The sequence below is a fragment of the Macrobrachium nipponense genome, chromosome 32 (genome assembly GCF_015104395.2).
Source record: "Macrobrachium nipponense isolate FS-2020 chromosome 32, ASM1510439v2, whole genome shotgun sequence".
Taxonomy (NCBI): domain Eukaryota; kingdom Metazoa; phylum Arthropoda; class Malacostraca; order Decapoda; family Palaemonidae; genus Macrobrachium; species Macrobrachium nipponense.
Window position 1 is genome coordinate 29,619,827 of NC_061094.1, and position 12,193 is coordinate 29,632,019.

General features: G+C 34.7%; 1 protein-coding gene and 1 long non-coding RNA gene across 2 annotated transcripts in view; one reads left to right on the forward strand and one right to left on the reverse strand.

Moving 5' to 3' along the window:
• The window catches only part of LOC135207297 (transmembrane protein 132C-like), a 266,712-nt gene that overhangs the window by 112,122 nt on the left and 142,397 nt on the right, over positions 1 to 12,193 (reverse strand). The gene's annotated exons all lie outside the window — the stretch shown is intronic.
• The window catches only part of LOC135207298 (uncharacterized), a 51,886-nt gene that overhangs the window by 36,042 nt on the left and 3,651 nt on the right, over positions 1 to 12,193 (forward strand). Inside the window, exon 2 of the long non-coding RNA XR_010312947.1 lies at positions 10,474 to 10,547. This is a non-coding gene — a long non-coding RNA (uncharacterized LOC135207298). The remainder of the gene's footprint in view (positions 1 to 10,473; positions 10,548 to 12,193) is intronic.

Below are 12,193 nucleotides of genomic sequence, written 5' to 3' on the forward strand. Positions count from 1 at the left end.
AAAAGATGCAGACTTTCCTTACTTTACCAAAAGACTCGGGGTTCTTTCCCTACTTTATCAAAAGACTCAGTCTTTCCCTACTTTATTAAAAGAATCAGTCTTTCCCTACTTTATCAGAAGACTCAGTCTTTCCCTACTTCATGAAAAGACCTCACTCTTTCCTTACTTTATCAGAAGACTCCAGCTTTCCCTACATTATCAAGAGACTCAGTCTTTCCCTACTTTACCAAAAGACTCAGGCTTTCCTTGCTTTATTAAAAGGTGCAGGCTTTACTTACTTTACCAAAAAACTCAGGCTTTCCCTATTTTATCAAAAGACTCAGGCTTTCTTTACTTTATCAAAAGACTCAGTCTAGCCCTACTTTACCAAAAGACTCAGGCTTTCCCTACTTTATCAGAAGACTCAGGCTTTCCTTACTTTACCAAAAAGCTCAGGCTTTCCCTACTTTATCAGAAGACTCAGGCTTTCCTTACTTTACCAAAAAGCTCAGGCTTTCCCTACTTTATCAAAAGACTCTAGCTTTCCCTTCTTTATCAAGCCCTATTCAGGCTTTCCCTACTTTATCAAAGGTCTCAGTCTTTCCCTACTTTATCAGAGGACACAGGCTTTCTTTACTTCACCAAAAGACCCGTCTTTCCCTATTTTACCAAAAGACTCGGGCTTTCCCTGATTCACCAAAAGACTTTGTCTTTCCCTATTTTATCAAAAGACTCAGGCTTACGGTGATTTGTCAAAAGACTCAGTCTTTCCCTACTTTATGAAAATACTCAGGCTTCCCCATCTCTATCGAAAAGACTAGGCTAGTAGTCTGAAGGACCTCAGTGCTTAAGATTCGCAATGAAGATTTAATCACTTATTTCTATGAAGCGTGAAATGATATTTTTTTCTTTTATTGAAGTATTTCAAACAATATACGAGAAAGCCGACTGGACGGGAAACACGAGTGTCTGTATCGATCCCACGATAGAAAAATGAAAGACGTAGCGGTAAGCCTCATGTTTAAAGAAGAAGTTAAAAAGCGGGGATTATGAAAAGCAAGGAAATCAGAAGATGGAGAAATACATAGTTAGATGATAAGCCATTTAACAGACGGAGTAATATACCGTAGGACGGACGCCTGATAGTGAGGAGACTTTATCGCCAAGTCGTAAGCAATTTCCTAGCAATGCCACAGTAACAGTTTCTCAAGTCAATAGGAAGAGAACCGTCTATTGTAAGTTCGGATGATGATCTAATCATTTAAAGTCGCCCTCTTGCGAGAGTCGATGTGCTCCCAGCGTATTCCAATTACGAGCAAGTAAGGCACTTCGATCCCAAGGAAGTTTAGCCGTTACTCGGAACTGACTTGCAGCCCAAGCCACCAATTCCCAATTATAATTCCCGCAACTTTTTAATAGGCAGTCAACCAAGAACCAAGGAGACAGGTTTTGAGAATGTTTTGCGATTTCTCCCCGAACTCAGGGGAGCCTGTCAGTCAATCACCTCTGTAGGCTCTCATTGCCGTATCTTGATCGGGAAGTCGCGGAGTCTCATTAACGCTCATCATTCAGCTCTCGAGATTTGTCGAGGGTCTCTTACAACGAGTTATGGTGAAGAAATACAGCCGCGACAGGCATAGACGCTGAGTGAATGACGCCTGACACTCCAAGAATTGTCGAGTGATGACCTGTTTTCAGCGAATACGACTTTACCGGCCAAACAAAGCCTTGAAGGGTAAATGCCTTTGGAAACTTTGTGGTATAGGCTGTTTCACGTCTCGAAAATATTTCGGCGTCATTTTGCGGGGAACCATAGACAAGTGATAGGTTTTACTGCTGTGTCTTGTAAATGATTTTGTAAGACTAGGCTTTTGCTTATTTTTGTATTATTTATTTGATGATGAGCTGTTTTGCATTTCAGAATGTGTGTAAACGTTATGTGACTTATAGAATGTGGTAAACAGTAGAAATGTTGTGCTTATTATTATTATTATTATTATTATTATTATTATTATTATTATTATTATTATTATTATTATTATTATATTCTGGAAGTAGACCGTCTTTCAAACAAGTGTTATTGAAAGATATTGCTGCATCAGCTGCATTCAACTTGTAAATAGTTTTTTTTCTATTTCTAATAACTGCTTTCTCTCTGCTATTGCAACTAGCAAGTGTTGCGCCGATATGAGTCATCAGGAGGATCCAATTTCAGGGATAATATTGCGTTAGATTTATTTATTACTGAAAGTAAATAAATAAATCAAGGTATAAGTCAATGTTGGTTTATAGTCGAATTCTTTAGTGGCCGACGTTTCTCTCGGTATCATCCGAGTATGATCACGGAGGAGATGAATGCAATGGGGGGATAGGATGGAGTGGGGGTCCGATTGCCAATCGGGTATGAACCCCTAGGGTCCCCCGGAAGGTAGGTAAGGTTGTTTTGGAAGGGGGCATAAGGTTGGGAGAAAGGAAGGTGTTAGGGGCAGGGAAAAATATTGGGGCAGACCCCTTTGTCATGCAATGTTCAGTATAGTGCATGTTGTAAAGTTTTTGTAATGTGTTTGAGAGTCATTCTGTCGATCTCACTATTAGGATCGTCATATGTTCCACTCCCCCCTACAGGGGGATGGGCAAGGAGAACTCGAACCAGGGTGTTTTGCAGTAGTAGTAAGTCCACTTTTGTTAGAAGCGATAGTTTTCGGGCTCTTTTCCCGAATGTGACTAGAAGGTCAGTTTTTTTTTTTTTTTTTTTTTTTTCTTTTTTGTGGCGGGCTTGTTAAGCAAGTGTACAAAACTCCTCGCCATTCTAGATATCGCCTTTCCCTTTTGTTTTTCTATGGTTTTGGTGTTAGTGGGGTAGTAGCTACATTGGTTATTACAGATTACCTAATGATTAATGTACTGCTTACTTAGTGATGTGATCATTCACACACACTTCCACTCGAGAGGTTTCATTCACCCGCTGTCATACATCAATATATTTAATCTTAAATTTTTTGTACCTTAATTCTAAATCCTTAACGCCATTCCTAAATCTATTTCTGTTTCTTGGGTGAGGCACCGGTGTTTTAATTCAATTTCCTATTTATCTGGTTTTTACTGGGTTATTTAGTTGTCATTGTCACTGTCGGGGTCGCTGTCTGAGTCGATGAAGATGGAGTCGGGTATCCGGTCTTGAATGAACCTGGATAGCCGTCGCCACCAAAGGTGTGTAAAAGCTGTCACTGTCTAGATTCTACTCAATATATAGTGGTAGGTCAGAAGGGGGTCAACCGCTCGCTGATTTTCCATTGGTTGTTGGCGCAGTGCCTGCCTCCTATTGGTTGGAGAAAGTTTCTTTGTGTAATAAATAAATTTGATGCAATAATATCCCTGAAATTGACTCCTCCTGATGAATCACATCGACGCAACACTCGCCAGTTGCAATAGCAGAGAGAAAGCAGTTATTAGAAAAATAAAGTTAAATGCAGCTGATGCAGCAATATATTTCAATAATACCTATTATTATTATTATTATTATTATTATTATTATTATTATTATTATTATTATTATTATTATTATTATTATTATTATTATTATTATTATTATTATTATTATTATTATTATTATTATTATTATTATTATTATTAGAAACTTTTTGGTTTCTTAAAATTTGGTGGGCCACTGCTGTTCATTGCACCTGCTTTGTATGTTACTTAAGGGTCAGGAAAAGCCGATTGGATGACACTTTTCCAGTCATAATTATTAACAGGAAAGGTTTACCATATGGAGTCAGTTGCCCCAAGAGAAAATGGCTGTTTTTCCATTACCTTTACTGTTTTGTTAGCGTTCCCTTTCTGTGTCATACCAAGGGCACTCGAAGATGCAACTTACCCTCTAATCTCGTTCCGCGTTGAAAAAAAAAAAATAATAAGTCAAAAAGGAAGAAACAAGAGTGGGATCTAGCACCTAGATGAAGCATATATCTGCCCCTTTAAAGACTGAAGATGTTAACAATCGAAGAAAAAATATACCTTTATGGAGAAGATTACAAATTCTGAGAATGGATAGAGAGAACCAGCACCAGAGGCGGTAATCCGTCGGGATTTTTTAATTCACTAAGTAATTGCGGCGTGTGGTGCTCCGTTTGATACTCACACTCCATTCAGTGCATTCTATATTCATGAATAGATCGTTCAAGCTTTGTTTCACTAAAGACAAAGTCCCGTTTAGTTCATGATTATTACCGTCATCATTACTGTCGTTGCAAATTCTTGTTGTTAGCTTGTGACTATTTTTAATGCCGTCTCATATGCCCATCCTTTACTGGTAAAGCAGCTTCGTTCCTGAGATACTGCAATATTAGCGTTTGATTACCATTTTATTACATTAGGCCATAGAGTAGACCTGGCAGTATATAATCAATGGTAATCGAAAATGCCATTGCATATTTATGAGTCCATCTTAATAGATTTAATACCACAATAATGCCCTCGTGAAATTCATATATTCATTTTGGCCTCTGGGGGGGATTGAAAGTGGAGTAAGGGGGTTAAGGGGGGAATTTAAGATTATTGAGGCTTGACTAACAATGTCTCAGAGTGTACAGTGCTGATCCCGATAGAAAAGTTCCAAGTGAATGAACTTTTAATTGTTCTGTCGGGAATTATTATTCTTCCCAACTCATTCAATTTTGAGCAACTTTCATCTCTTAACATTCGACATTTCGGTTCCGTAATTCGAGTCAGTAGTTTTTCCAATGATGTTGATTTTTGCATATTTATGTGGAGGTTGTTTTACGAAGAACGAGCAGATATTAGATAAAAGTTTGTGTCTTCAATTTCGTGCGTGATCGTTTTCAAAAGTGGGCATTGCAACGAACGTCCGCACTTTCATCCTTGCGTTTTGCATTCACTTTCCTTGTATTAACGCTAGTTATTGCAGAATTATTTTACGGGTTGCTCACCAAGGATGGTTCTCTTGCCGTCTGTTTTGCGTTCCTTTTATGACGCAGTTCTCTGGATTCTCGAATATGACGTAATTCTTGATAATACAATTGGTGTAAATAGCTTTGTTGCAGAGGCTACCCTCCACAAGTGTTCTTTTTAGTAATGTAACCCGTTCATTTCACACACACATGCATATATAATATATATTATGTGTGTTGTTTTTTATGTAATATATGTACTTAATCATATAATAATATATATATAGTATATATACATATATATATATATATATATATATATATATATATATAATATATTTATATACATATATATATATATATACATTATATATATATATATATAACTTGCTTATTAATGTGTATATATATATATATATATGTATATATATATATATTACATTATATATATATATATATATAGTATATATATAGTATATATATTATAATGATAATATATAATATATATGTATATATATAATAATTATTATATAATGTATGATATATATATAATATATATATATAATATATACATATATATATTATATATATATCATATATATATATAGATATTAAATTATATATATATATATATATATGTATATATACATATCATACATATATATCATAGGTATCTATATCTATATATTATACCTAATATCTATAGATATATACTATATAATTGTATATATATATATATATCGTATATAATCGTTATATCTATATATATATATATATATATATTATATACAAGCCCCCACACACACCCCCACACACTATATATATATATAGTGTGTGTGTGTGTGTGTTTGTGCTTGTATATGCTTTTCTGCCTCAATATTTTCTTTATTATCTTGAAGTGGTAATGCACCTGTGGCGTCTATAACTTAGTAGTGGCAACACTTCCAATATCGCCAGCATTTCTTCCAGTCTTCATAAAAGGAACTGCGTTCCTTTTTATGACGCAGTTCTCTGGATTCTCGAATATGACGTAATTCTTGATGATACAATTGGTGTAAATAGCTTTGTTGCAGAGGCTACCCTCCACAAGTGTTCTTTTTAGTAATGTAACCCGTCATTTCACACACACATGCATATATAATATATATTATGTGTGTGTTTTATATTTGTATATATGTAACATATATTATATATATATATATATATATATATATATATATATAATGTATATATATACAAATAAAAACACACACATAATATATATTATATATGCATGTGTGTGTGAAATGAACGGTTACATTACTAAAAAGAACACTTGTGGAGGGTAGCCTCTGCAACAAAGCTATTTACACCAATTGTATCATCAAGAATTACGTCATATTCGAGAATCCAGAGAACTGCGTCATAAAAGGAACGCAGTTCCTTTTATGAAGACTGGAAGAAATGCTGGCGATATTGGAAGTGTTGCCACTACTAAGTTATAGACGCCACAGGTGCATTACCACTTCAAGATAATAAAGAAAATATTGAGGCAGAAAAGCATATACAAGCACACACACACACACACACTATATATATATATATCTATATATATATATATACATATATATATATATTATATATATATATATATATATATAGATATATATATATAGTGTGTGTGTGTGTGTGTGTGCTTGTATATGCTTTTCTGCCTCAATATTTTCTTTTTATCTTGAAGTGGTAATGCACCTGTGGCGTCTATAACTTAGTAGTGGCAACACTTCCAATATCGCCAGCATTTCTTCCAGTCTTCAAGGCTCTAGACGTAAAGGGATAAACAAAAAAAACTGCTGCTATGCTGCTATATTTTTTATTCCAAAACCGACAGCTGTTTCAGCAAGAAATTTATAGATGCCACATGTGCATACATGATTGCGTATCGGCATTTCTTTCCAGAGCTTTTGTCAGTTGGTGCGCTCATACTGATGTTTTGTCGATTTTCAGAATATTTACGGATTTTCGCTGAATAACCGCTGCAGTTGTAGCGTCTTGCTGGCCATTACATCACTGATGTACTATGGTTATGTTTTACAGTTATACCGCTACCTGATAAAACTTAATTATGACGATTTGAATTGTTGAGATTAAAAGCTCCTGCAGCTAGAGATGTTTACACTCGATGGGTTGCTCCCTCTTTGTGAGCTTATCTCTGTTTATTTTTATTTATGATTGTTATTCTTGTCTTTCAGTCGAAATTGACCTCTTTTTCTACCTTTGATAAGAGATTTATTTCCTTTTCGGTCGCTTATAAGATATTTACTTCCTTTTCTATCGTTAATAAGATATTTATTTTCTTTTCTATCATTGATAAGGTATTTATTTCCTTTTCGGTCGCTTATAAGATATTTACTTCCTTTTCTATTGTTTATAAGATATTTGCTTCCTTTTCTATCGTTTAAAAATTATTTAGTTCCTTTTCAGTCGTTGATAAGATATTTACTTCCTTTTCTGTTGTTGATAAGATATTTACTTCCTTTTCTATTCTTTATAAAATGTTTACTTCCTTTTCTATCCTTATGAAGATATTTACTTCCTCTCCTATCGCTAATAACGTGTTTACTTCTTTTAAAGATACTTGTTTCCCTTTCTATCATTCATAAGACATTTACCTTACTTGCTATCATTTGTAAGATATTTTATTCCTTTTCTGTCGTTAATAAGATTTTTACTTCCTTTTCTATCGTAATAAGATATTAATTCCTCTTCTAGATAACATATTTACCTCCTCTTCTATCGCTGATAAATTCCTCTTTTAGATAACATATCTACTTCCTCTTCTATCGCTGATAACAAATTTCCTTTTAAAATATTGCTTCCTTTTCTATTTTTAGTAAGATATTTACTTCCTTTTCTATCATTGGTAACATATTTACATCCATTAATATCGTTGATACAGTATTTACTTCCTTTTCTATTGTTAAGATATTTACTTCCTTTTCTATAGCTGATAAGATATTTAGTACTTTCTTTTCAGTCATTGATAAGTTATTTACTATGAGATTCAGGGCCTCTGTAACACGGTTTTTTCGCAATAACTTTTTATCTATGCATTTCATAAATATAACGCTTATTCAGAATACATATTATATCAACACATAAATTTTGAGTGTATTCTGCACTACGTAGGTTGAATAAATATGGTACTTATAACGTAAAAGTGACCTTTTTTGAAGACGGGCCAACTTACTCAGAGAAAAGGTTTCGAACGCACTCGTTACGTAACTTATGACATCATTTCTTCCTTCTTTCTCGATGGATGATTGGCTATACGTAACGAAGGCTAAACCTCTGGCAACAATGACATACAAATTTAAATACAAGCAAAGCAGTACACCTTTATGAACTCTGGAACCTCCCCACTGATAATTGTTATAATGAACAAACCAACAAAATATGTTAATAAATACAAAAACAAGTTTCCAAAGAAATTACAGTCTACTTTATAGGTCACAATCAGATTGACAAGATGTAGGGAATAGTTGGTAATTACCAAAATCATAGTAGACAAGCTTGATTTGATAACTGCTATATCCAATGTCAAGCAATTTTTATTTATTGGCTATCTACCTATTTACTGAAAAAAAATAGCCTGAACCGTATATTGGCTTTAAACCTTCACCAATAATTATCGTCAGAATGGTGACTTCATGAGGCTCCACCCACTTTCGCCTCGTTATAATTCAGGATAACACTGAAGGCTACCATGGGCATTGCTGGATTAGAAAATTTAACTTCTTGGCATGGCTAAAAAAAAATTTCTCGAGTAGTTGTAAGAAGTGCTAAATGATCCTCAAGGATCCCAGCAGTTGGTCTAAACGTTTAATTCATGTATATTACTGCTATACTGTTGCGGCACTACTGCTACAGTAATATTACTACGCTAGCACTGATACCCCACCCACATCTATGTATCGTTCCGCCATTCATAAAGTCTTTGGGTTTCAGAGCCGATGGCATTTCTGTCTGGTGGATGGGCGGGGCAACATTTAGTCAAAAGGTGTTTGTTTACCTTGCTTACGTAATGAATGTTTTTCGACTCTTGGCTCGTAATCATTGGCCATGGCGTCGGCTAGTTCATTTTTACTCTATAAAAATCAAAACTATCGGGTTTAGGTTATTGATAATGCTGACAAAATTTGTGTGGGGTTGTAAAATATACATATGTCAACTTTCAGCTACATCCGATGCTTTGACAAGGAGCAAAGTCCAAAAAACCGTGTTACAGAGACCCTGAATCTCATAGTAGTTCCTTTTAAGTCGTCAATAAGATATTTACCTTCTTTTCCATTTTTTATATTTACTTCCTTTTCTATCGTTGATAAGATATTTACTTTCTTTCCTATCTTTGATGAGGTATTTACTTCCTTTTCCCCTTCTGTTTCTCTTGGTTTGTTGCTCTGTTCATTTTTGTATTCTATACCAATGACTTCGCTGTAGTTATTTTCTTATTCATGTATCTTCTTGTAAAGGCCTTTTCATTCAGTTTTCTTCGCCTGTTTCTGTCCTCTGTTCATCACACTTGTTTCCATTCCATTTTCCGGTATATTTTCTGGTTTATGTCTTAATGAAAATATAATTGTCCTCTAATGTCCTCAGAATACTTGTAAATTTCCTTCAAGAATCTGCATAGTCATATCACTGAATTTGTTGCTAAAATTTATATGATGTGTTTTGACTGGGTGATACTTGATACAGGAACTCTCTTCATATCTTTTGTAAAAAGATTTGTATTTGCCTTATTTATACCTTGTTTGAGACATTGTTATATTTTAAGCGTTCCTTTCCTCGTGTCCCTTCTTCGACTAGTCCTTACTTTTTTATGGCACAAATCATCCTTTATATTTTTCCCGTATCATTTTAAACGCGATTCCAGTGGACTGAAGGATAGTTCCTCCCTTTTCCAGTATCTCACTCCTTACATTTTCTCCCTGCGTCTGTTCTCTTTGATTTCTTCTTTCTTCTCTTGTTTCTGTGTCGCTTATCAGTTTCTGTACTAACACGCCTAAAGATTCTTTCCCATTTGCCTGATGGGATGCACATATAACTTTGTTCTTTACTAACTTCTAAGCAAAGCAGTCCTGTCTCCATTACTAATTCATATTTCATTGTACATATGTGCAAGTTATGTACTCACACACAAACACACACACACACACACACACACACACTCACACATATATATATATATATACATATATATATATATATTATATATGTATATATATATATATATATATATATATATATATATATATATATATCTTTGACATTGCATATGTAGTACTTATTTACAAACACCAGTATTTTTCCCCTTTTTTCATTAAACCTGTGAAGTTTGTTATTCAATCTTTCTTTCATTTGGATTCCTCCGTTTCCTTATGCATAGTTTCCCTTCCACTTTTCCACCTGCGGCCCATCCAGCAGCAATGTGGGAGGCAGCCCGCGTTCGTCGTATGAAAATGAAGACTGATGAGACTTGGAAAACTGACTTCTTTTCCGTGCTAGAAACAGAGGGCTAACACGATTTATCTTCTCATTTCAGTGTGTTTGCGTCTCCATCACGAGGCATCAAGTCAAAAATGTGTTCTTTGCATAGCAACTGCCAAAAATTGAAAGGTATGTGCCACTTTCCTTTAAGTGTCTTTTATGCCAGCGATTTTAATCTCTTGGATAAACTTCCCAAGTGGACTTCTGATACCAGACGAAGGAAATGTTTTGAGATGAGGTGGAAGTTTTATGGAAGGAATCAGGAGCGTTTGCACGAGGGAGAGTTTGCCATCGAAAATGGTCAGTTGAGATAGTGTTTCGAGGAGGAACATTTTGTGGTGTGAAATGGGAGAATTAACATATATGTGATGAAAAAAGAAAATAAAACAGAACCAATTGTAAAAATGGGAAAATAATATCTTTAAAGTACAAACGTCACGTAGTTAACGGGGTAATTCAAGTTTCAGTGTGGTAAATAGGAGAGTTGTAAGGATGTCAAACTCAGAGTAGAGAGCAGTTAAACTGAATGTTTTCAAGTAGGAAGTGAGAGTCTTAAGATAAAGTCGTATAGTAGAAAGTGAAGGGAAAATATGATGGATGCTTCAAAGCAAAGAATGAGAGAGCTGAATTGGGATTTTTAAGTTGAGAAAACATTTCATTTAAATTGAAAGCGGTAAATCTGGCTTGGTTGTTTATAAATACCATCATAAACAATAGTTTACCGTGAATTAATTTTCATCAGCAGCTGCTGTAACTGACAGCACGAGTGTTTTTTTTTTATATATAAATATAACTTTTTGAGAGTAAATAATGCGCCGTAAACAAGGAGAGCTTCAGTTTTTTTAATTTGTTGATGTTAGATTAGTGTTTTCAAATAATTCATTCTCACGGCAGAAACAATTCAGAAATAAAAGTCACGGGTGTTTTGGAGGAAAAGAGAAGGCAGTTAGTCCATAACGACCTAACATTAGGCCTACTTGCACCATCATTGTCATAATACGTGCGTAGCTAAAGTTACACGAGAGATAATTGAAAATAAGGGGAGAGGGACGCTCTCTGCTTCAGAGTCCGAGGGACGCTCGGTTACTTATTTATCTTGAGGAGGAAAGAGAACCACTGAAATTATATATTTATAAAAACAGCTTTATAGGAGAAGTGTGGACTGCGGTACTGTGTATTGCAAGACCTTATCTTAATTGCAGACGTGTGCACTCTTTTGGTGCTATTATCAATATTGTTCTAAATACGAGAAATAGATGAAAGTGCCCAATGTAGAGAGAAAATTTGACCAAAGAAAATAGCTTATATTGTCTCTCAATACAATACGTGTGCTACCTTAGCTTTTGTCTATGCTACTGCAAAGTATTTTGCCTTATTTCCTTCTCCCGGACTTGAGCTGATATTTCTTTTTAATTCACCTGGACATTGGTTCTATTATAGCCCAGCCGAGCTGATCTGAAACGCGCATTCTTGACTACGAGTAAATAACGAAAGTCATATTTTCCCAGAAGTTTTCGTATTATGCAAATGACACCTTTGCTCTGGTACAGTTTTTGGTCGAAGGAATTCTTAAGGAGAGTTCCATGTTGGGCTAAATGCCAGAATATATTATAAGAGACTACAAAAGATTGATTTAATTTTGGTTAGTCTTTATTCGAATTCCCGTGAAACGATTTCAGTGTACGTATTCGAATATAGGCGATCCATTTTAAAACAAGGTAATATTTCCCCCCCCGTCAAATGAGTATAATTACTTGATGAACGACATTTTATAT